This window comes from Mus musculus, chromosome 8 (assembly GCF_000001635.26).
Source record: "Mus musculus strain C57BL/6J chromosome 8, GRCm38.p6 C57BL/6J".
Taxonomy (NCBI): domain Eukaryota; kingdom Metazoa; phylum Chordata; class Mammalia; order Rodentia; family Muridae; genus Mus; species Mus musculus.
This window is the reverse complement of record NC_000074.6, coordinates 18,311,358-18,336,257: the sequence shown is the minus strand read 5'-3', so window position 1 is coordinate 18,336,257 and position 24,900 is coordinate 18,311,358. Positions and strand designations below refer to the sequence as shown.

At 42.2% G+C, this 24,900-nt stretch overlaps 1 long non-coding RNA gene across 1 annotated transcript; it reads left to right on the top strand.

The window, feature by feature from the left end:
• The first annotated feature begins 1,925 nt into the window (after positions 1-1,925).
• 1700014L14Rik lies at positions 1,926-23,786 on the top strand. The gene is made up of 2 exons (XR_001778743.1): positions 1,926-1,967; positions 23,608-23,786. It is a non-coding gene; the product is annotated as an RIKEN cDNA 1700014L14 gene (long non-coding RNA).
• Positions 23,787-24,900: the final 1,114 nt, after the last annotated feature.

The window sequence follows — 24,900 nt, the reverse complement described above, 5'->3', positions numbered from 1 at the left end:
GTTTTATGCATATTAATTATCTACCAATCATCTATCTACATAGTGCATACATTAGCCATCTATCTATCTATCTATCTAACTATCTATTTCTATTACACACATCTACTATCTCTATCATCTATTTACCTGACATCTATCTATATAGTTATGTATTCATCTAATCTATCTACTTCTTATTACCTTCCTCGTTATCTTCCCACTATCACCTGTCTACCTAACTACCATCTATTTAACTTTAGGAAGAAGGGTTGTCAGTTTCTTTATATACAGATTGATACAGAGATGGAGGGAGAGATGACATAAGTTCTAAAATGGTCCCTGAATGTGTGAATTGGTTCATCCCTTCTGTGAGGACAGCAAGAACTCAGGGAGGAGAGGGCAGAGCTCATACTCCACACCTTGTGTTCTGTTCTCTAAAGTATAGCTCTAGGGCTCAGGGGAGGGGTCTTACCATCACTCCCCTGGCAAGCTGGGAGCATTCATCATGATGCTTTCTTCCCAGGTTCTTACAATGCAAGGACTATGGAACCTTAGGTCCTGATACCCCAGCAAAGCCTTGGCAGAGGTGACGTCATGAGGTGTACACACCAAGTCTCAGAGATATGACATTTTTAGACACCAAGGCTTGTAAACAGCAACATCTAGCCATGCCTAAAATTAGAATAAAACCCAGGAGGAAGTGCTGTGCACCTAGAATTCACTTGGTACCCGATATTTCATGCTGAGCAGAAGTAAATAAAGTTACAAACATTCCCTTTACATTATGTAAAAGTCTCTGAAGTCAACCAAAACACAACCAAATCCTGCTACACGTATGCACATGGGCATACATTCACATACAATCACAGAAGAAAACATCACAGGAAAAAGAGGACTGAACTGTGCTTTTCTTCATATTTTAACATTCAACACAGCAATAGAAATTGTTTAAAATTTTGAATAAAAAACAAAATGTAGGAACAAACAAACAAACAAAAAAACAGAAAAAAGAAATGAAGGCAGCTTTAATTCACTGCCAGTGGCAGCTTCTTAACTAGCATTTAAATCCAATTAATAACTCGGAAGGAAAAAAATCTGAACATGGAAACTTGTTCATAAGGAAAAACTGTCTGACGGAGGAAGCAGATGGCTCATGGCCCAGGTACACTCCAGAGGCTGCACACGGCTGTCACCGCAATGCAACCGCTGCCCTTGGAAATGAATTCAGATGGGTGCAGAAGACACCTAGCTTGGGTGCAGAGAACCAGTGTGCAGTGGTGCTAGATTCTAGATCCAGTGTTCTGAAACGTTCCTAGTCTAGTGGGGCACAAGTGCTTACTGTCTGCCCTGTAGAGACTGGAGCCTGAGACCCAGTGTTAAGTTAAGATGAGTCTGTGATGGCATCCCTACTGCTGCTCTGATGACAGGGACCTCCTTTGCTCTGGAATGCACGGAGATGTATGCCAAGGAAGGGCTGTAGGAGCTTGGAGCTGAGGTTTGCTCAGGAGAACTCTGGAGGGCAGGTCTGCTCAACTAATTAGATCCTTCATCCTGAACTCTCTCCTAGTTTTTCTCTCCAATCACCCCCCGCCACACACACCCCACATTCGCACACGTGCCCCACTCAGCTACCTTAACTCACAATTAAAATGAGCTGTGGGTCGGAGTTGTTTAATGAAGCCCACTGCCATGAGCCAGTGGTTTATGGCAGGAAGTGATTTTATTCCACTGATGTGTATAGAACCCCTAACAATACAGCAGGGACATTAACTCAGATTTAAAAAAAAATAATTGAATAGGGGCTCGTTGCTTGATAAAGAGGAGAGATAAGCCACTCACAGAAGTTGAATTGCAGAAAATTAGAGGCAAAGGCTGGGAAGAAAGGTTGTCATAGCAACTTCAGAACCCACCTTTTCTCTCCACAGTGACATTCAAGGTCAGAATGGGCCCTGGGTCTCAGTTGGCACTTCTGGAATTGAAGAAGTCAGGTGTGTGGAAATTGTCTCCCAGAGTGCTGCTGGGGTCTTACAGCTCTCTTTAAGCTGTAGCTCTGTCTTTAATCTGCTCTTCCTCTAAGGCTCTAGTCTCCCTTCATTCCTTCACTACCTGCCATCCCACCTCATCTTTTGAGGGAGTTTTATTCTTTTGCTCTTAAATGGAATTGAGTTTCTCACTCTATCATGACTTGGGAGTCTGAGAGCAACACATGCGTTTTAAAATGACAGCAATCAAACCGAAATCCCAAGAGCCGTAGATCCGTTCAGAAGGTTCTCTGGGGACAAGTTCAAAACAGGAGGAAAGAGCATAGACTTCTCTCAAGACAGAAGACTCTTCCTGCTGGAGAGCAATGAGAATTTAATTTGAAGTCACAAGAGGTTGTGTGTGTGTGTGTGTGTGTGTGTGTGTGTGTGTGTGTGTGTGTGTGTGATGGCTCACTTCAGGCCCTGAAGAGCTATTATTTGCCGTCAGCAACAGTTTGACTTGGGCCAACCCCTTTATGTAGTTGGAATTGATGGGGACTTTGGGCAAGAGAGCATAATTACTCTGTTCCCAATTAGCTCTGCTGCTGGAAGGAGGCACAGGTTTACAGTGTTTATAGGAAAATTAGGAGCCTTGACTTCTTCATCTGGCCATGTCTCTCATTCTCCTGCCAGGATGCTGAGAAACCACAGGGATGTGGTTGCCTGTTGGCCTTGAATACAGTCGAGGATGCTGAAATCCCTCCCTCCCTTTCATCCTCCTGACAAACTTCAAGAGTTCTCATTTCTCATAAGCGTCACCTGGGAAACTGACACATTACATTCCCATCTGCCCATACAGTTGAAGTCATGCTGTCTTTAAGCCTGTAGTCCACCTTGCCATGGGCGCAAGCCCATCAGCGGTCCAGGTGAAGAAAGAAACAAAGACATTGTAACTAGGGTATGAATGGCAGTAGAAACAGACCAAGACGATCCAACAGCAAGCATCTGAGATAAACAAGCCACTGTTTTCTTTTTTCTTTTTTTGTTAATTATCATTTTTCTATGTGGAGAGTTCTCTCCTCATCACAGGAATAGGGATTCTTGAATGACTTCCCATGATTTATTTTAACCTGCCTCACCTCTGGTTCCCGTAATAGTATGTTCGGGAACTGCGTGACTCTTGTTTATCTTTAGTCAGTGTGGAGGTTTTAAAAAACTGAAGCATATTTTTGTTTGAAAATATATACCTAACACATATCATGATTTAAAAAGTAAAATTAAACCTAAGAAATAAAGCAGGTATCATTGGAATGGGTCAGTAGGAAAGGTACTTGCTGTGTAACCTATGTGAATGTGTAAGAAGAGGACAGACCTCATGGAGTTGTCCTCTGAGCTTCACACATGAGCCAGAGCACATAAACATACAATATTAAAAAATAAAAATAAATCTATGAACCATACGATCCAGTTATTGCCACTCCTGGATATTTACCCCAAAGACTCCAAGCCAACATATCACAGATATGCATGCACCTAAGTGTTTATTACCACACTATTTGCAATTCTTATTGTATGAAACAAACATGGATGTTCATAAATAGAGAAATAAAGAGCATGTGTTTTGTATGCATAATTTTCTTAGCTACAAAGAGAAGTTATAGCATTTGTAGGAAAGTGGAAACAACTGGATACTGTCATACTAAGTGAGCTAGTCTCATCTCATAAAGACAATTATCATGCATTTTTCTCTCATATGTGGCTCCTAGGTTTTACATAGATACAGAAATACATAAGAATCCTTGTATATACCCATGAAGAAAATCTAAAATGTTATCTAAAAAGCTAATGATAAAAGTTACCATTTTGCAATATGCAGATTATATTAATGACTGCATCATCTCTGCTCTTCCGGTTATAAGAAACCTAGTGTCTGACACAGTAGGTCTTGGGCTCCTAACCATTCTTCATGGGTATCATGAGGCCTGGGGAGGACTGTGTATACATCATTACATCATTTACCCAGAGGATAATTTTGAGGGCTTCTATTTTACTCTATAATTTCCTTAAAGAGCATAATTTATTGTGTGCCTCAACAAAAAGGATTCTTTTACTTTCAGTATTGTCTAGTTGGCTTTATTTTCTATTTGACTACATATGAATAATGGTTTTACCTAAGTGTTTTAATTACAGAAATCTCACCAAACTGAGAATACTTAGTACTTTCAAGGCTATTCTGATTTTCAAATCTTATGAGGACTGGCTGGTCCCCTGTGCTTCTTGACCTGAGAACTCTAAACAACTCATCTCTCTTCCATCTTTCCGTTATGATGAGACACTTCCCGAAGCAGAGGGGTAAGCTTTTCAAGGCTTGCAGATCTGTACTTCTATAATTGTGGGTAAACTGAAGCCTAAGGAGTTTGCTGAGGGCTGGGAGCTGACACTGTGCTTATAAATCTGACACAGTCATGAGAGGAAGCAGCGTGGCTCTCCTCCATCATCAGGGCTGAGAGTTCTGGACCCCACCGCAGGTTACTGTTGAGATGAGCGGCAGAATTTGTTCCAAGTTCATAACTTACTCAAGATACATTTAACTGATTTACTGCTGAAGACAGCTCTCTGAGGGCAATTCAAATGTGATCACATCTTCTCTCAGCTATTTGGGATCTTCTAAGTTTTGCCATTGGGGCTAGTACCTGAACACTGCTGTAATTGGGTGCTTGCTTTTACCAAGGATTAGTATACCTCACTGATAACAATAAAATACTCTCTTTTCAGAATATAACCAGAGATACACAGTGGTACCCAAGAGAGTCTTAATACATTCACATAAGAGATGGGTGAGGGTGGAGCTACAGGAAAATCAAGGGGTCAATCTGATGAGGAACTAATCTCTGAGGGATAGTATAGATTAGGTTAATTGACATAGGGAGATCCACCCTAAATGTGGGTAGCAGGATTCCTTAGCTGTGGTCCTCTACTGAAGGAGAAGGGGAAATAAAGTAGAACACCAGCATCAGGTTCATTGAGTTGCTTTCTCCAGTTATTCTGTTATATCTGTAGGACAAGGCACCGACACACCTTCCATCCCTGAACACTCTACAACTTATTAGAATTCACACCTAAGCCCCTGGATACAAAATCGAGTTTGATTATCTTTCAAATGTTTTATTTGACAGTTATTCCAAACTTGACCCAGAAAGGATGTGTATGTGACAGGTTCACGTTCCCTATAATCATGCTTGATGTTTCCATTTGGTTGGAATTAGAAAGAAAGTGAGAGGGATATTGAAGCATTGTGCATGAACACACGGCCCAGCAAGGAAAGGCAGATTCCCCTGTAGCTGTCCATGCTAAGTATGGGTAACTTGTCAGATTGTCTATGACGTCACACGCACAATGTGATATGATACACTTCTCAGTGATTTTCATAAGCTTTGTGTTTTGTTCTTTGAGGATAAGTTCTTATTCTGTGGCCCAGATAGACTCTAAAATGACTCTGTAACCCGGGGTGGCCTCATGTTGAGGGGATCTTCATTCCACAGGCTGTTGGATGCTGACTATGGGTGTGAGCCACCACAGGAGGCTGACTTTGGTTTACTTTGGTTTTCTCTCCTCTCCTTTTCTTTCCTTTTCTTTTCTTTTCTTTTCTTTTCTTTTCTTTTCTTTTCTTTTCTTTCCTTTCCTTTCCTTTCCTTTCCTTTCCTTTCCTTTCCTTTCCTTTCCTTTCCTTTCCTTTTCTTCTTTCTTTCTTTCTTTCTTTCTTTCTTTCTTTCTTTCTTTCTTTCTTTCTTTCTTATTATTTTCCTTTCATTTATTTTAATCTCATCTGTATTTGTTACTTCCTTATGTGTAATTTTCCACACACAAGTAAGCATGAAGCCATCAAAAGAGTTGTTCTAGATCTAATGCATCTACCAGGTGACAGGAGAAGCAAGGCAAGGCTTCGAGGCGTAGTCATGGAGATGGCCAGGGACCAGCTCTCAGGTGCTCCCCTCCTGCAGTCTTGGACTTGCCTGCTTGAGTAACAGTCTAGAAACAGGAGAGACTTGTGGACTGACAGGAAGGTGGTTGGTTTCAGGAGATGGTGCATGCTCGTGTGTGTGTGTGTGTGTGTGTGTGTGTGTGTGTGTGTGTGTGTAAGTTGGCCAATCTGTAGGAATCAAGTGACAATTGCAGATTAGGAGAGTGTCCCTCCAAAGTAGATAAGATGCACTCTGACTTATTTATATAAATGCTGCAAAGTGAAACAATTCTGGAGCTGATGACTCTGCTTTGCTGTGGAGTCTGTCACAAAAGGTAATTTCTTTCCTACTATAGATTACAGGGAGTAAGCAGCCAGGGCTTGCTTTAATTAACTGAAATCCATACATGGCATTAGCTGGGATAATGTGGCTACAGTAACAGTAATTACAATTAGGCATTTACTCTTCTGTATGAGACAACAGTATAGGTATGTTCATTTATTTGTTTAAAGTGTGTGTGTGTGTGTGTGTGTATGTGTGTGTGTGTGTGTGAGAGAGAGAGAGAGAGAGACAGACAGACAGACAGACAGAGACAGAGAGAGACAAAGAGAGAGAGAGAATGTGTTTTAAAACAGGGTTGATTTCTCTATGAAACCTTGAGTGTTCTGGGGCTTACTTTATAGACCAGACTCTCCTCAAATTCAGGGATCTGCCCACCTCAGTCTCCTGAGTGCTGGCATTAAAGACATGTGACACCACCCCTGGCCTAGGTATGTTTACTTATTTATCTGTTTCAAAGCACCTGGAAGTCTAGTCACTAAGACATCGTTGCAGATGCTACTAGATGAGGGAACAGCAAGACTACAAGACATAGTCATAGAGATGTCCAGGAGTAGAGTGGGACCAGATCTCAGGTGTTCCTCTCCTGCAGTCTTGGACTTGCCTCCTTGAGTAACAGTCTAGAAACAGGGCTTATGGACTGACAGGTAGGTGGTTGGTTTTAGGAAATGGTGCATGCTCGTGTGTGTATGTGTGTGTGTGTGTGTGTGTGTAAGTTGGCCAATCTGTAGGAATCAAGTGACAATTGTAGATTAGGAGAGTGTCACTCCAAAGAAAGCTAGAGTAGACAAATGTCCTAGTGGAGAGTTGAACCCAAGCATTTGGGCACCTAGGCATTGGTCCACAGAAGAAGCAGTGCTTAGAGATAATGGTGTGGTTATAATACTGGGTTCAGTAACTGTGTGTCTCCCCTCTGTTTTGGTGGAACTGTATTCTGTTCCCTCTATGTCTGCAGTATATAGATTTTGACTAGCCTTGGCCAATGAAGTTGAATTTTCTTTAAGAAGAAGAGAGTATGTGTAACCATTCTTTCCATCCCCACATTTTTTCTTTCAATTTAGAAGCTGATGAAGTTTCAAAAGGCACGTTATCCTTCAGCTTGTTTCTAGAAATGAGGATGAAGTGAGGAAACCATCTCCAGCACTAGTTCCTATCTAGGATGGATGGAGAGTGGGAGCCAAGAAAACCTTTCCTATCTGTACCCACAGAGTTTGAAATTATCTGTTACTGATTATACCTCATCTCACCCTGACTGGCACAAAGCCCAATGACCTCTGAAAAGGAAACTATCAGCCCAAGGAAGGACTGCCAGAGGATTTTATGTCTGATGCTGAAGCCCGGGTTCCTGTGTGAGAGTAGAGCTTGGATCAACGATTCTTGATCCTGACACAGCAACTTCAGATTTTGTCAATGGTTCAACCATCTGGAACTCACAGAAACCAAGAGGCAGTGTGTTGTTGTACCTGACAAGAAAGTGGGACCTGTCTTGTCAGATGATTCGAGAATTCTTTGCCTAAGAGGGTTTTGCCTATCTAATATCTTGAGTTTTGGATTAGGAGCTTTGCTGGATTTCCCCATCCCTGAAGGAAGAGAGGTGTGTTATGGTATAGTGAGGAGTGGGCTGGACCCTGTTCATCAAGCTGGGTCCAGTGACACTTATGGGGGTGACACTGGGGATCAGTCAATCTTCTTGAATGGAGCTCTGTCAATACCTGGGGTCACTTGCAAGTCCTCCTGGCAGACCTCGTATTCAGATGGCCTAGACTGCAAGAGTGCATTTCAGGCTTTCTGATGCTTATGTTCTTGTTCCTGCTGTCAAGCAATGGAACTAGTCAGCCTCATTGTCTGCAGTGGAGGATCTGTCTCAGGCTCTTCTTAGATAAACACATAAGATTTATTGATAGGAACATCAAGTGTGTGTGTGTGTGTGTGTGTGTGTGTGTGTGTTACTGCCTCAACTAGGTTCTTGTTACCTGGAGTTATGTGAGTGGCAGCCAGTGGGTACCTGGAACAGTTTACACTGAAGACTATGATTACCCCTTTGTCACATTGTTCAATCATTACTCTGACATGAAGGCTATGGAGAAACACAGGAAGCCAGTGATGTTTGAAAGATGCTGAAGGCAGAGGTGTCTTACCTTGAAGGAACCTGGTTTTTGCCTGTTGTGGATGTAGGAGGAAAGGAGGGGGTCTGTATCTGTGGCAGGTCTCCCACTTGTGTGACCAACAGAGTAGACATGTCACAGAGAGAAATGGATGGGTCAGAGTTGAGAAACTTTGCACCCCATCTTTGGAGACCAAAGAGGATACTTTTCTCATTGTGTTCCTTTGTAGCAGCGAGCTTTTTACTGAGTACCCAGGAAAGGTTGACCCTTGATTGTTGGTTAAGTGGTTTACTGTAAACACACGAGTTGATGCTTGAATAAGTGATGTTGTATGGCCATATGCCGCAGCCTCGGGAAAGAGAAATCTTAGCCCTAGATGGAGGTCCTGGTTGGAGAGAGCATCAGGGTTCACATGGAGACAAATGGCAGGAGCTGATGAGAGCTTAGCCACTAGAAGCAGGGTGTGCAGAGACATGCATTCTGACTCTGAAAAGGCGAGGCCAGCCTTTTCAGCTGAGTGCGCTGGCTGCTCTTTGCTGCGGCTGATGGAAGTACTCGATCGTTTGATTTTTAAAACATCACTTAGTTTTTGATTCGTTGCCTGATCACCCTCTGAGGCAGAAACTTGAAATTGTAAATACAGATTCAACCCTTGATTTTTACCTAGTTTTCAGGCAAGGAGAATAATGAACACTTAAGGCGTATAACTATGATTGCCTAGAATTGAAGTGGCTGTTTATTTTTTTAGTCTCCCATCATTTCATCAAGCAGTTTTTACTTCCCTTTAATGCCTGTTTTTCTCCCGTCGAGAGTCTGAGGGAATAATGCATCTCGCTGGGGCCCGCTGCCGCTTCTCTCTCCCATTGAAAAGCTTTGACTGTTACGGCTCAGACGGATATTGCAGTTTGCTAGGATCAATAGAATTAGAGAAAAGTTGTTTTTTTTTTTTTTTTTTTTTTTTTTTTTTTTTTTTTATGTATCAAGAAGGAGACAATGCAAAGACTATTGGATGTGACTGAAATGTTGGTGAGTGAGGCACCCCTTGGCAGGAGGGCCAGGTATTCATATTGTCAGAGACGGGGTTGGAGCAGAGAGTGAGACCTGGACTTTGGTGGGGGAAACTGTACTGCACATCTCATTCCTTTAAAGTGAAATGGATACCACAGGCTAGGGAAATTTCGATGTGATGTGATGTGATGTGATGTGATGTGATGTGATGTGATGTGATATGTGTGCAGTCAGAGAAGATGAAGTCCTGGTAAGCCATATTCATGGTGGTGATTAGAGGTAATGATGCTATACCTTGTTATTCGAAGAGGTGTAGCATGGTAAATAGGTGGGTGTGTCTATCTTGATTTAAGCACGAAGGGATAGACACACCACAGAGTAAGTACCCAACAATTATGTACAAAAGTCCACCAACAACTCTGTCCTCCCAAACTCCTACACATACCAGCAGAGTAATACTCCAGGGACTCTCAGTCAGGAGCCATGTCTCTTCTGCTGTGTGGTCCACACTGAACACAATGGTACCTAGTCTCTTCCCATTATTAATGTTCACCCTGGTGGTTAATTCTGGATGTACAACTACTTAGCCTGTAAAGGGCCGGTCCTCTCAGTGGCCGAACTCTTCTAAGAGATCTTTGAGTACACTTTGTAGATTAGCTGATTCCTCTCTCAGGCTAGAGCTTAGACTGAAGCCCATGGTGTGTAGTTTATTGGAACCTTTGGTTTCTTTACATGGAAACAAATTGTACATTCAAAATTAGAATGTTATTCTCCATCTGGTATCTAGCTATACAGCCTGCATCTGCCTATGGTTAAGAATAGGCTTTGGGCATTGATGGAGCCCTTTTGTTCATGGGGCCTCCATCAGCAGCAAGGGCCAGAAATGTATGAGCAGTGGGTACCACTGCCATGCAGAGGTGGCATTAGTGATGGCTCTTCAAGATTACACAAAGAGTTCATAAGCTGGAACCAGAACTCCCAAGGGGACAAGGCATCTAAAGAAGAAACAACATCTAGAGATAGAGAGTCTGATGACAGTGGACTTCCTTTTTAGATTAATTTTTATCTTATTGGTCTATGTGCACTGTATATGTTGTTAGGTTAAAGATAGATAATTTCAAGGACATGGTGGACTTTGAGTGTATCCATTCCCTTTCTGTCCCTGTTAGCCCCACTTCCCTTTTTCCTCTTCTCCCTTTTCTTTTATGATCTGTATACACACAACAATGGTTCTGTGTATCTCTCTATAGAAATCTACAGGGTCCCTAAATGAGAGAAGCCCTGTAGTGTTTGACTTTTTTGTTTCTGACTTACTTCTCTAAGTATATGATCTCTAGTTGCATCTACTTTCCAGAAAAATGACATAATTTTATTCTTTGGGGATAAAAATCTCCTTTATATAGAGGCTCACCCGTTGATGGACAGCAAGGCTAATTCCATATATTGGTGGTGACTGTCAGTACTGCTACATCATATCTTGGTGTGCAGGGAGCTGTGGTGTGCTGCTTTAGAGTACTTCAGGTACATTCTCAGATGTGATATAGCTGAGAGAGGAAGAAAGATGAAGAAGAAGAGATATGGGGGTGTGGGTGAAGGGTGAGGGAGAAAGAACATGCACAGGATTTGAGTCGTGTACCAGGGGAGCCACATGCTAGGCAAAGTTAGGTGACTGTAATTGTGAATTGATCTTGTCTTGTAGGAGACAAGGAGAGAACACAAGACATCATGATTAAGTGTCTTCTCTATCTCATCTCTCTGGTTTTCTTGATATGATATCACTAAACTTTGAAATCTACAAACCAGATACTGGATCTTTTAGAATCCTCTAAGCCTGTGGATACTGGGACATCAACCCAGTCTACAGGGTTCAGTGAGTGAAGCCTTAGCTGCCCAAGCCCATGGTGACACAGAAAGAGTGGCTGCTCAACAGTCTCCCCCACAGTACCCAACATAGTGCCCAGATCATCGTAAGAGCTTAGCAATACTGCTCACTTGAACACATGAATGATGCGAGAGGAAGAGCAGAAGCCCTGATCTCAGCTTCTTCACACTTTAAAGGTGTCAGGCTGTCTTTGGTACCAGGTAGTCACATGCCTTGGCTGATAGAGGGAGGCATTGACTCTTGCAAAGCTCCGCATGGCTCAGCAGTGGACATGGCTTCCCAGGGCCCATCTCATAACTTCACCTTAATTCTGTTCCTCCTTCCCTTGCCCTTGTCCTCTTCGTCTCCCAGTAATTTCCCAGCACGCCATTGGGCTCATAGACTCAGAAGGCCATTTCACAGTGCCACGTGGCCATTTAGGGGCAGGTAGATGCTTTTCTCTACCCTTATCTCAGACTTTATGTACAACATCCCCCAAACTGCTCTCAGTTGAGTGAGCTCAAGGAACAAGGCAGGATACTTAATGTTGTAGCAATGAACCCTTACTAGGATAAGAATACATTATCAATTCAGTGTGGCTGATGCGCCCTTACTTATAAATATAACACAGAAAATCCAACTGAAGCAGGTTTTAGAGAAGTGCCAACACCTACAAACAACAGAGTGCCTTCCTCTGGTGCAACTGGGATCCCACAAATCTATAAGACACCCTACTGTGATTGTTTACTGAGGCATAGTATCTCCTCACACTTTTCTTCCTATAATTTCCCTCCCAGAATCCAAAGCTGCTATTATGTATCCATAAGAACTGGATGGGTTGTATTGCTTTTGGCTTGGTGACACTGGGATCTCAGCTTGGCATCGTTATATCTTCAAGTTCAACAAAATGAAAAAGGAAGGTGTGGGCTTTCAGTGTAAGCTGATCTGTCTTTCCTATGGCAGTGATAAGATTGTGTTGTGTCTCATTCTACAGTTTGATCTATTTATAAACAGAGCCTCTGCTTCTTGTCCTCTTGGCATGCTCTGTGATTCTCTGCTCAGACTGTGCCCAAGGGATCGTGGCGGCCAGGTGATATGAATCCTTCAAAGGAATCTGTCTCCTTTCCTGGCCCTGGGGACACCAGTGGTAGTAGTGGATGGTGTCTCCATAAGGGAACATCAAGCCTGTCACAGTGGGCACACAGGACCATTTACTTAACTCTGAGGTCTCTGCCAAGCCTGTCCTTCCTACCCTGGTAGGAAGAAGGAGAAAGGGGTGCTTAAGACCACAGGTAATACCTGTTGCTCCATGAGTTTGAATTACAGTGAGCTTATATTCGGAAACAGACAAAAAACAAAGGAGAAAAAGATGGCATGGAGGAATCCAAAGGAGGGGAGAAATGTAAATAGAGGAAAATGGAGAGTGGGGGAGATGAGGAAGAGCTCAGAAAAGAGAAGGGGGAGGGAAGAGGAGGGGAAGGGGGCAAGAGCAGAGCTGAGGGCTGAGATGCCTGATAGTTTTAGTCCTGGTTTCCATGAGCCTCTTTGTGACTCAGAATAAGGCCTCCTCCTTGAGAGCTGCATGCCAGGTTTGCCCATGGCTCTCCACTGTCATCATCGTGGCGTGAGTGAGGGAATGGCACTTCAGTTTGGGGATTCTCAGCTTCAGCATCTTGGCTATTTGGTCCATATCAATCTGTGATGAGGGCTGTCCTGTGTGGATGGTTCACTGCAGCATTCCCTAGTCTCTAATGTCTGGGTGTCAGTATGTGCTGGCTAGTTTTATGCCAACTCGATACAAGCTAAAGTCATTCGAGAGGAGGGAATCTCAATTAAGAGAATGTCTCCATAAGATCAGGCTGTAGGCATTTTCTTAATTAGTAATTGATAGGGGGGAGGGTCCAGGCCATTGTGGGTGGTGCCATCCCTCGGATGCTGGTCCTGGATCTATGAGCAAGCCACAGGAGTAAGAAAGCAGCATCTCTCTATGGTCTCTGTATCAGCTCCCACCTTCAGCTTTCTGTCTCTATTTGAAAAGCCTATGAAGTACAAGGTAAATAAACCCTTTCCTCCCCAAGTTGGTCATGGTATTGTGTGGCAGTAATAGCTACCTTATCCAAGAGAGAGTGATATCACCTTTTGATATGTGACAGTCAAGACTGTACTGAGGCATCAGCACATGTCCTCCTGGGAGCAGCCAAGCATCTGTGAGAACCACTGGGTGGATATAGCTATGTGCAAGGTTTGCCAGTTTGGATGATTGTGGGTGAGTTAACATGGTCTTGTACCCAGTTCTCCCTGCTCTCTCAGTAAGGAGTGGGTATAGCTGTACAGCTGACAGTCTCTATAAGCCCCCTTCATGATACCTCTTATTCCTGGGCTCTGGCTGAGTCCCTTGCTGGCTTTTCTCAGTTGCCCCCAAATCCTTACAACAGGTGTACCCTTTGTGCCTTGTCTGGTTTGTTTACCTTTATTTGTAAGCAAGTAGCTGCCCTGTCTTCTTATCCTTGCACTTGGGGCATTGGAAGCTTCAAGCTTTTCCCTGTCTATGTGAGAAGGAACAGTGGCTCTCTCCCCTTTGAAACATTGGCCCTGAAGTCATCTTGCCTGTCTACCCCCATAGTCTCTTCTTACAAGGGCTTTCCTTCTTCCCTCTTGGATAAAACATATACAAGATATCACCAAAAACATTAGCTTTCTTACAGGCATCTGGCGGCACTGTTCCCTTTATTAGGACCATTTGATCCATGACAAGTGATAAATAAAGCTGCGACATAGAATAGCCATTCTCACCACTTGAAGAGAATCAAATTAGAGCAAACAAGACAAGGAAAACATAAAAAGGGTGTTTGCCAATTAATCCAAAATCATATTTATATTTTGCATGGTGTTTCTCTAATCAGGGCTGATAGCCTATAAACTCAAAAAAGGGTATCATTAACAATATGACATCAAAAGGAAAGAGTTTTGTAAGCCATAGTGACTCTTGTAATTGTTGTATGTTACTAAAAAGATTGATGAAGCTCACTGTCTCCTTGTAAGATCTGTAGGCAGGCTTCCCAGTGGAAAGTCGGAGTTCCTATGAGCATATACACTCTTCTATCCATTATGTGGACTGAGAACACTCTGTCTACAATTGCAGGTTGGTATGGTGGCTCTGTGAAGCAAGTTGAAGATCTTGCCAATCATGAACTAAGAGATACAGAGAATTTTCCCAGTGGAGCAAAATTCCCAACAAAGAGGACTATGGAGACGAGCAGGTTGTGCTTAGAAGCCGGCTGAGTACCTCATGTCTGGAAGCTGCAAGCCGGATCTGACTACTTGCCCGCATATTCTCTTTGTGGGTTCGGCTATAACACTGGGATGTTGTTGGAGAGGATGCCTTGTGCTGAGTCTTCACTTTTGCTCCACAAAGCTGCCGTCTGTCCTCTGCTGCCACAACAGCTTCCTCTCTAGACTAGTCTGGCCCTTCTTACATCCCAGAGTTGGAACCTGCCTTCTTCCTTGTAGCAGGGTGTGTTTGTTCTCCATAACTCTTTCCTCCAGGGTTAACCTTTCTACAGAAGCCATTGTGAACTGGCTTCTTGGTGTTTCAGCTGTTCCCTGGGTCTCTTACTTTCTCCATAGACTCTTGCACTCTGGAAGTGGCCTTGCTTGTTTGCATGACTGTTGTGTCTTCCCCTCCACACACACACAAAAGTGAAAGCTACATGCTAGGGATGAGGTGTGGGTACCTGGAACACAGTAGGTTTTTAATGCCATTCTAAGTGATTTCTTCCCCTCCCTATACTGGACAATATATTAGTCTATAAACATCTTTAGATTTTAGTCTCTTCTCAGCATTCCTTGGGTTCAAAACTCATTTTAGATGGTATATTCATTTTTACTTCTCGCTGGAAAAATTATCAGGTGTTTTTTTTTAGATAGTACACTTTGAAAAATTTGAAAGTTTTGTAAGATGGTTGTATCCTATTCTCTATAACATTTTTCACAACTTTCAATTTATGGTCTGAGGTTAAAAGGACAATCAATTTATTTAAAGCCCAATTTTCACATAATTGATATTGGATTTTTTAAAAAATTATTTTTCACTGTTTATAGTAAATTACACTTTGAATGAAAATTTCTCAATCTGAGTTATTTTAGATTCCATGTTTTCATGGGAGTTCTGCTTACAGTGTCTCTCAAATCCATATGTTGAAATCTTTTGAGAAACACTTATTTAATTTAATATGTATGTGTGTATTTCTGAGTATGTCTGTGTAGCACGTGTGTGCAGGAGCTTGGAGAGTTCAGAAGAAAGCTCAGATCCCCTGGAACGGGAGTTTCAGGTGATTGTAAGCTACCATTTGGGTGCTTAGGACTCTATTCCCCATGGAAGAGCAGTGAGTGCTGTTAAATGCTCAATCATCTCTCCAGCCCCTCATATGGTGACAGTCCACCCCTGATGTGACTTAATGTCAGACTTTTAAGAAGATACTTAGACCCTACTGAAACTGTCATGAGAGGCAGGGCCCTTTAAGACAACATTAATTTAGGAGGCACTATGTCCCCAAGTCCCGATGCCATTGTCCCAGGAATGATGTTTTGAGAGTGGGTTTGTTGTGAAGGTGGGTCTGTCTGACTGTCTGCCTGTGTCTGTCTTCATCTCTCTTCCCCCCACCCATTACTTCTCTCTCCCTCTCCTTTCCTTCCCTGCTCCTCTCCTTCCTTCCTCCTCTCTTCCCCTCGTCTCCTCTGCTTTTGCCCTGGATTACATATAAGAAGGTCTTTGTCCAGTATCAACCTATTTTTCTTGGATTTTTCCACCTCCAGAACTACAGCAGATAAATCTGTTCCTGTTATAAGTTACCGAACTTATGGATTCTATGATGGCAGCAACCATATGAAAGCCAAGGAAAAAAGTCTCACAGGATCTTGACTGTTAGCATCCAGAGCTATGACGAGATAGGTGTCAGTCACCTATGCTGCCTGGTCTGTGGTACCTTCTTAGTGCTGCCCAAACAGACCAACACAGCAATGCAAATGCCATTTCAACATCAGGGTTTGCCTTACTGTTTTCTCAACATTTCTTTGCTTTATTCCAGTGAAAGAACTTTGAACCAGAAATGCATGAAAAGATTAACCACAGAATGTAAACCGTAAGAGCTAATTGGACAAGAGGCATTGTATGTAGTCAACAAAAATTAACTTGGTTTAGACAGCAAACGTGTAACCATCAAGAATGTAACAATTATGAAGTTGACAGCAGACTTTTGTGAAAATGTAATTAATGTGGTACCCAGAACTCCTGACATGTGTACAAGAAATTATTCCATTGCTTTCCCCAATGAAATGAAATTCAATTTAATTGACAGCATCTGATGGGGTCAACGTTGTCAAATAGTCTCCTAGATGTTAAGACGTTTTGACAGCAGAGTCTCCTGTGGTTGAGTGTTCCCTGGGAAGTTTCATCTGCAAGTGATTGTAAAACATTCATCTTTACTGCTGCAAATATGAGAATAAAACAATTTGATGAGCAACTTCTGATGCCCAAGAGGTAGTCACTTCCAGCTATAAGAAGATTTTTCTCTAACCTTAGAGCTATGCTGGGCTCAGGGGTAGCAAGGACCAGCAGAATATGAAAGAGCAGGTTGGGCAGTGCTGACCACAAGAGCAAGATGACTGGTCACCCACAAGTGCTGCATAAGGAACCATACTTGTGAGACTCATCTCTAATTTGTAACCTTCACACATTTAAAGAAGTTCTCATTGTGTTGTGTTAAACAGTTATGTTATTTTTATTTTATTCTCAGGATATGCTGTGGCAGTAATAGGACATAAATTGGAGGGGGAACAGGGAAATTGAGACCAGGGAGTTCACACCCTTCCTAGGCTCCCATCTTGAGTGACTCCTACAGCTGGCACTTTCTACATATTGCCTTTTTGCATTCTAGTGACTTCTTCTTCCCTTTACTGGGATCAAGTGTGGAATGAAGACATTTAATACTTGCCCACCCTGCACAAAAACTAAAGCTTTTCTCTGACAAAGAATGTAAAATTTACCATTTATCTCTGGCTGATCTGAAGTCTGATTTTGAGATGAAGAGCTTACAAGTGAAGCAGGTGTCTGTGGGAAGGTGGTTCATGGTGATATTATGTGCTCTGGCCATTGTCTGGCTGTATTACAAAATTCTGTTTGGGCCCTGATGAGAATCAGCCCTGCTCATGAAACCGGACCCCTTGGGCCTCATGGGAGTTTCACTGAATGCTTCAGAGTGTCAGTGTCATTTGGAGGTTGGGTGAGGGGTCTTTCTTTGACTTCTATTGTTAGATAGGTGCCATGGCTAATCTTAGTTGTCAACTTGGTACAGCTGGGAAGAGGGATCCTCAGGTGAGGAACTGAGTCTTTTACATCAGCTGGTAACTGTATCTATGGCATATTTTCTTCCTTGCTAATGGGAAGTAGGAGGACCCAGCCCACTAGAGGTTGTTCCTTCTCTTAAGTAGGTGTGTCTGGCCTGAATAAGGAAGGTGGCTGAATTTGAGCCCAGGGACAAGGCAGTAAGCAGTGTTCCTCCATGGTCTCTGCTTCAGTTCCTACCTCCAGGTTCCTGCTTCTGCTGCAACGCCCTCAAATATAGTCTGTGATCTGAAAGCGCAAGGTGAAATAAACCTCATTTTCCATCATGTTGCCATTGGGTCAGGATATTTCTCAAGGTAACAAAGGCAAACTAAGAGAATGGGAAGATGTTGGAAGAGGAGACTACTAAGTCTGACTTTGAGATACTGTTGTTGGGAATGAGTGATATCTTAGGAGGCTTACAAAAATAAAATTTTCTTGTGTGTGTGTGTGTGTGTTTTAAAGAAAACCGTTCTTAGAGCAGGATAGAGAATGCTTAGCAGAATGCTTAAGTATCATTTGTTGTTGTTGTTTTTAGATATTTGAAACTGGTGCTATCAGACTCTAGGAACTGAAAAACCACCCTACTTGCATTGTCTGAACACATCGAGGGGGCCTTTTTCTCATCTATTGGCATTTTGTGGCTGTGCACCATTCTGATGTGGAACGGAAAAAGAATTCTCAGCCATGATTTAATGGTGATTTAAAGTTTCATGCTAAATTTTCTGGTAGTGTTCAAAAAATATATTACTGACCTTTAGAGCATTTTAAGGGGGGAAAACCATATCATTTTATTTTCTCTTTTATCTTTTAACCTTGAAGTTTCTTCTCTCTGTATTTGAAGCCAAACTACCTCTGTTGCTTTTCTTAATATGGTGAATAAAGGAGCCCACCCTGGAGGACTCAGGGCAGACATTGAGGTAATTGCAAATGTAAAGTAGCTGCTCTATCTAAGGGACAGAACTTTAAATCAGGTGTTGTCATTCTTTTATGAATTCTAATCTATTTGTCTGTCCATCTGTCCTTCCATTTGTCTTTCCATCTGCCCATCCACCCATCTGTCCATTCATCCATCCATCCATCTGCCCATCCATCTGCCTATCTATCTATCTATCTATCTATCTATCTATCTATCTGTCTGTCTGTCTGTCTGTCTGTCTGTCTGTCTGTCTGTCTGTCTGTCTGTGGAACAGTAGCAAGTACTGGTGAAGGCCAGAGAGGACAACTCCAGCAACTGTTCTTCACTCACCTTGTATTTTAAGGCAGGGTCTTTCTTTGTTCTGTTGCTTACCAAGTAGATAGACCCACTGGGCAGTGAGCCCAGAGATCTTCCTGTCTCTGTCTCATCAATACAAGAATTACAGGCATGTGGTAGCATAGTGCAGTTGGTATTTTTAGGTCATATCTAGGGGATGGAAGTCAGATTGTTATGTTTGCAAAGTCAGCACTTTATCAGTTAATCTATTGCTCCAGCTTCTGGTCAACCATGTTAAGTTCCACTGAGGGAGAGAGGATGCAGATAGGAATCCAGCTCTCACCTAGGCTCTGCTGTGCTACTCTGCAGCTTTCCAGCATCTATCTGGTCACTCAGCACAGGAGAACTGTCTATGCTGCAATCATTTTGAGATGCCAGGCTGCCTTATTATTATTTTATGACTTTGTGGTGTGAAAAACGCTTTCAAGTGATAGTGAGAAGAGACATGTGTATTATGCTTAGGAACCAGGGCTGTTTTGTCCATCCCTCTAACTCCAACTGGACACTTACCCTGGAATTCTGCACTGGAATAGGGAGAGCCCATGAGCAGCACACAGGGGTCTGCCAGCCTGTGCTGTGAGGTAGAAAGGAGCATGTTGAAAACAATGAGCATGACCCTGGATGGCTGCCTGCCTCCACCTGACTCAGGAGGGGAAATGGAACTTGGTTCTGCCAGTAAGGTGGCTGCTCTAGGCAGGGCTGTAGCCTGCCTGGATGGCAGCATGCCAGTGTCATTTTCGCTCCCCAGGCTCTTGTCACCATGGTATCTGTGACCACTGCAGGTGAGCATGAGGCAGGCTGTATTCCCAACAGAAGAGGGACAACTTCAAAGGGTTGGCTGCTGGCTCATCTTGGCAAGGGGGATGCACTGGATGTTACTTCCTAATCACATCTGTCTGCAAGGGGAGAATTATCCGAGAACAGCACATCTTCTTCATCTCTTTTCAGCTTTCTCACCGCCTGTCTTTACAGCGTTTAGCACCGTTGCATATCTTTATCTCTTAAAACTGCAGTTTTGCTACTTTTTACTTGCACTGTCCCTGCTCCCAATATGCTGTATTTTAGACCTTCTTTTTAGATAGTTTGGAAGATTGTTTTGTTGTCTTCAAAAACACAGCCATTCCCTTGAAAGATGGAGGTAATGTTTGCATTAGTGTTATTTTTTTAAATAGTAGTTAGCAAACGATGAGAATAACTTAGTTTGTTTTGGAATGACCAAAGATCTGAGCAAGTACGAATTGCTGTCCCCTAAGTGAGTAGGTTCTTTCCTCGTGTTTGTTGCTGCCTGAATCTTATGGTCATTGCCTTCCTTACTTTATTTTATTTTATTTTTTTGAGATGTTACTTGCAAAATACTTGTGCTGGCCCCCACTTTCTCCTTTGGACTGCATACTGAATCCTAAGCCTTGGGGGCTGTGCATGACTCTTCCCTGGGTTGGGTCTTTGCCCACCTGCCCTTGTGCTTGCCTCCAAAGTTTGGTCTCTAAGAGACTTCTGGTTCTAAAGCTCCATGCCAAGGGCCTCAAAACTGCCTTTGCAAACTTCCATTCTGCTGAAGATGTTTTTCTCTAGTGATGTTTCCAGGGGCAGATGGGCCATTTCAAAGTTTTGATTTGCTTCCCCACAGAAATTCCCAACAGTCCCCCCGCCCGAAAATGTGGCCTTCTATAAGAAACATGTATACTTCTTTGTATATTTTTAAGTTTCGAACAGCTATATATTTTACCTTGGGCATTCCCTCCTCCCACTTCGACCCACTTAGTCCTCTCTCCCTGGGAAGTTTCACTTCCCCTTTCATATCACATATGCACATATGATTTTGTATGTCTATAATACCTAGGAACCACATATGAAAGGAAAACTCACATTTGGCTGTCTGAGACTGGCTTAACCCACTTAATATAGAGGTCCCCTATAGTATCATTTTACCTGCAAAGTACATATTGGGTGTGTCTTCTTTAAGACAAGTTTTTAGTAATATAAAAAGCATATGCAAATAAAATACAGATCCTAGCAGGAAAGGCTGAAATCAAAGAAGAAATCAGAATGCACGATTGTGTTCCCCTAAGATTAATTTGTTGCTGACCTCAGCATGTCATGCAGCCACTGGCCAGAGAATATGATTTCATCTTTTCAGCTCACACACAGACACATAGGAAGGGATTTGTTTTAAAGCTTGGGCAGTAACATAAAATTGCTGTCATTTTAAGCAATGGCATTGATTTTCCATCTGAGGTCTCATCCAGTTAACGAAGGTATTGCCATGTTCACCTGCTGATGACTGCAGAAGTATTCCTTCTTTGCAGAACCCTGAAGACTGTAATTATAGAGGGGAAGGAACAGGTGTGATGCTTTCTTCCTTTCTAACCTCTAGCTTGAACATCAGAGTACAGTCCCTAAAGCAGGGGAAGATGACCACAGTATGCACTGCCTGGGCTCTTCAGTGGTGCCAGGGTACATGCTGTAAGCACTATGACATGCAAATTCTGTGGTGTCCATAGAACAATATATGGACTTGCATGGAAGCAAAAAGCAGAACATGCCATTTTTAGATGGTACAGTATACAAACACACACACACACACACACACACACCACATAACACCACATACTAATGCAAGCCTGGTATGAAGGGTAAATGGAGTCTGGGCAAGCAAAACAGTGTTTTTTCATGTTCTCTTTGCATTAGTTGTAGATTTATCACTAGACACAAGATAGAAGAGTTTCTTTTTAATACCTAGTTTGTGTAATTACTGACCTGCAGACATCTTTCCCCAGATATCAAACCTAGTAGATCCTTTCAACTTATAAGCACTGTCTTGAGAAAAGCATCTCTGTCAATGTGATGGTAGAAAGGCAGTAAGAGAAGTCTCAACACACACACACACACACACACACACACACACACACACACACACACAGGAGCATAATGGTGTGAAATGGAGTGCAGAGATGGAGGTACTGCTGACCTGGGCACTGGAGAGACTGACCACAAGTCAAAGTCTTGGTGGCCATTAGATTTGCGAAGTGGTGAGAGATGCATTTTGTCTTGAGCCTCCATGGCAAGCATAGCACTTAGCAATCTTGACTTTCTCCCTTCTGTAACCTTGACCTTAGCCCAGTGATGTTGACTTTGTATCTCTACATAGTACTTATGTAGTACTCACATAAGCAAATGCACCTCTGCCATTTTGAGTCACTACATTCCTGGCAATTTGTTACAGCAACTATAGAGAAGTTAATACAAGCATCCTTTATATGGCCTAAGAAGGCAGAAGACTGCCTTTGAGGTCTTAAACATGCCTACGATGGGAGACTTGAGGCCCTAGTTTCTACTTTGTTGCTAATGGTTATTTTTATATCCCTCCAATGATCTAGTTCACATAAGAGGGTTGAGATCCTGACAACTTAGAGATCTTGCCTTAATTCTTTTCATAGGCAGATTCTTTCCTCCCCCCCCTGCCGCCGTCCTCCATCCCCCCTCCTTAAAAAAGAACGAAAATTTGTTCTTATTGTTCTCTAGAATAAAATGTTAAGCATTATTGCTTAAACTGTCATAGTTTTACTTTTTAAAAAAGACATCGTTGTGGTGACTGGTTCCATTCTCCAACTTCAGCTGTCCATCTTCAAGAACTGCCTGGTCTACAGAGACCTGGGATAAACAACCACTGGAATTAAATTACTATATGGGGTTGCCTTGCCTCGATCTTCCTCACAAAGACCCAGAATAATGGTGCCTTTGGAGTTGTAGGGAGTGTCCTGCAGAGAGAAACACTCTCAATTGCTCAGGAAGTCACAGACCTATTTCACAGCTTAAAGCAGCTTTGTCTCAAAAGGGAAAACTCACTTTCCTATAAAAAGAAGAGGCTGGGGTGAGCTCAGTGGTGAGACACTTGCCTAGCATGTGCAGACCTTGGCTTCTACTCCTCCAACTGCAAAGATGAGAATAAAAATAAAAGGTGCAGCACACAGAGGTCAAATTCAGTGAAGAAACCACATCTTTACTTGGAATAGAGGATGGCAGTAATGTCCCAGCCAGCCTTCCCAGTCTTTGTTTCCTTATTGATTCCTCTGCATTGTCCTGTGTGATGGTTCAGGAGAGGCTGTAAAACCAGCTCCTGTTCTTACAACGTGGAGTCATTTTGTTTTTATGGCACTGTAGCCAGCAATAAAAGAGAAATGATAACAATTTTGAAACCCATAGGTAGACATGGAGAACTCTAGGTGGAAAGGTGCCATTCCTAGGTATTGGCAGCCAGGAAATACTTGTGATGAGGTTGTGTGCTATATGAGAACTGAACTTAGGATTGGTTCTATGTGAATTTCCTTTGACTAAGGCACTCCAAAGGATGGAATTGAAACTCTCCCATGTTAGGTCGATTTGGTCCATTTCATCTGATTGCTGGGGTCCTTTTATGGATGTGACAAATACTTCAGTTACTATGGAAATGAGTTTCCTTTTTAGTAATGACTTCATATTAGCACATGGATAATTTTAAATCTCCTGTTAAGAACATTTAAAAGAAACCCATTTAAAAAAAAAAAAAGGACAACATATGCTTTTATTAACAAGTAAGGAATACCATCAGAGTAGAAGGCCTATTGGTAGGAAGATCTATTTATCCTATCCTGTGGCTAAAAGTATCTTACTATATATGTCTGAGGAAATATAATTTCCCAATCATACTTCACTGCTATAACTAAGTATAACTGTATTGAGTCATTCCAGTTTGTATGAAACCTGTTTCTCCCACAGGCTCAGGTGTCAAAGGCATCTCCAGCTGGTGGTGCTGTTTGAAATGAGAAGAAACTTGAAGAGGTGATCCTGGAGTCAGCAGGGTTGTGGCCTTTGAGGATAGACTTATTCCTCAACCCCTTCCTTCGCACTGCGTCCATTCTGTCTTAAACTGAATGAAGATTTGCCTACATGTCCTATTCTCAGTGTTTTGCTGTTCTGTCCAAAAACATGCTGCCAAGAAGCAAACTGGCTGAAATCTGTAGTCAAAATACATCCTTCCATTAATAAGACGGATTAACATATTAATGAAATGATTTAGTTGTATTTCTGGTAGGGTGTTATGATGATAGTTTTGGTTTCCATTTTATCTTTTTGAGTTTGTTTTGAATTTGTGGAAATGGTTGAGTTTATAAGGATTAAAGGTTTAAACTTTCATGTTTGAATACTTTTAAATAGACAGATCACTCCACCTTCCTGAGTATTTGCCAGTTTGAATTATTTAATTAATGCCTAAGTAGTAGCAGCCCATGACTGGCTTTGTTACATGGTCCATCCATTGAACTTTGACTGCCCATCTTGAAGTTCAGGTTATTTTATATTCCACTACTTCTTAGTTTTCCTCACTATATATTATCTTCATCAAATTCTTTATATATGCAAAACACACAGCACTTTACACAACAATGGAAAGCTCTAAATACTGATAAAGTCTCTCAAAGTTACCACTCAGATTTCTGTTTGAGTCACTTTGTCAAGCTTTTCTAATAGAAGATGCATCTCCTGAGCTCTTGGTCCTGAAGTCATACATCTATGCATGAGCTCCTCATCAGCTGATCTCCAGGCTCAGATGTTAGGCCAGTGTTTAGATTTCCATTTCGTATGTTGATGGATGCCATATGCTCTTGCAGCGATATTACCCCATCTATCAAGAAGGACGGCTCTGCTGATAGAGAATCATTTGCTAGTTAATCAAGCTTTAGTATTGGATAAAGTTTTCTCCAACAGTGTACCTCTCTTAATACTCGTATCAGCAATGTTTGGCAAAGTAAACATTTCAGTGAAAACGGCAGGGGATGGTAGTTCAAATCCAAATGTGAAAGTTAAAAATTAAATTCGTTGAAAATATAATCAAGACGAAATTGTCCTCCTGGGAATTTCGAGGAAAATCACCTCATATCTTTAAAATAAATTACTCTTTTTAGGGGCAGAGAAATGACATGTTTTTAGAAAGGAAGGAACAGAAGGATGTGGCTAAAATATATAGATTTTAGAAGTCTGTTTAAAGACAAAACTAAATGAGAGTTGGGGGCC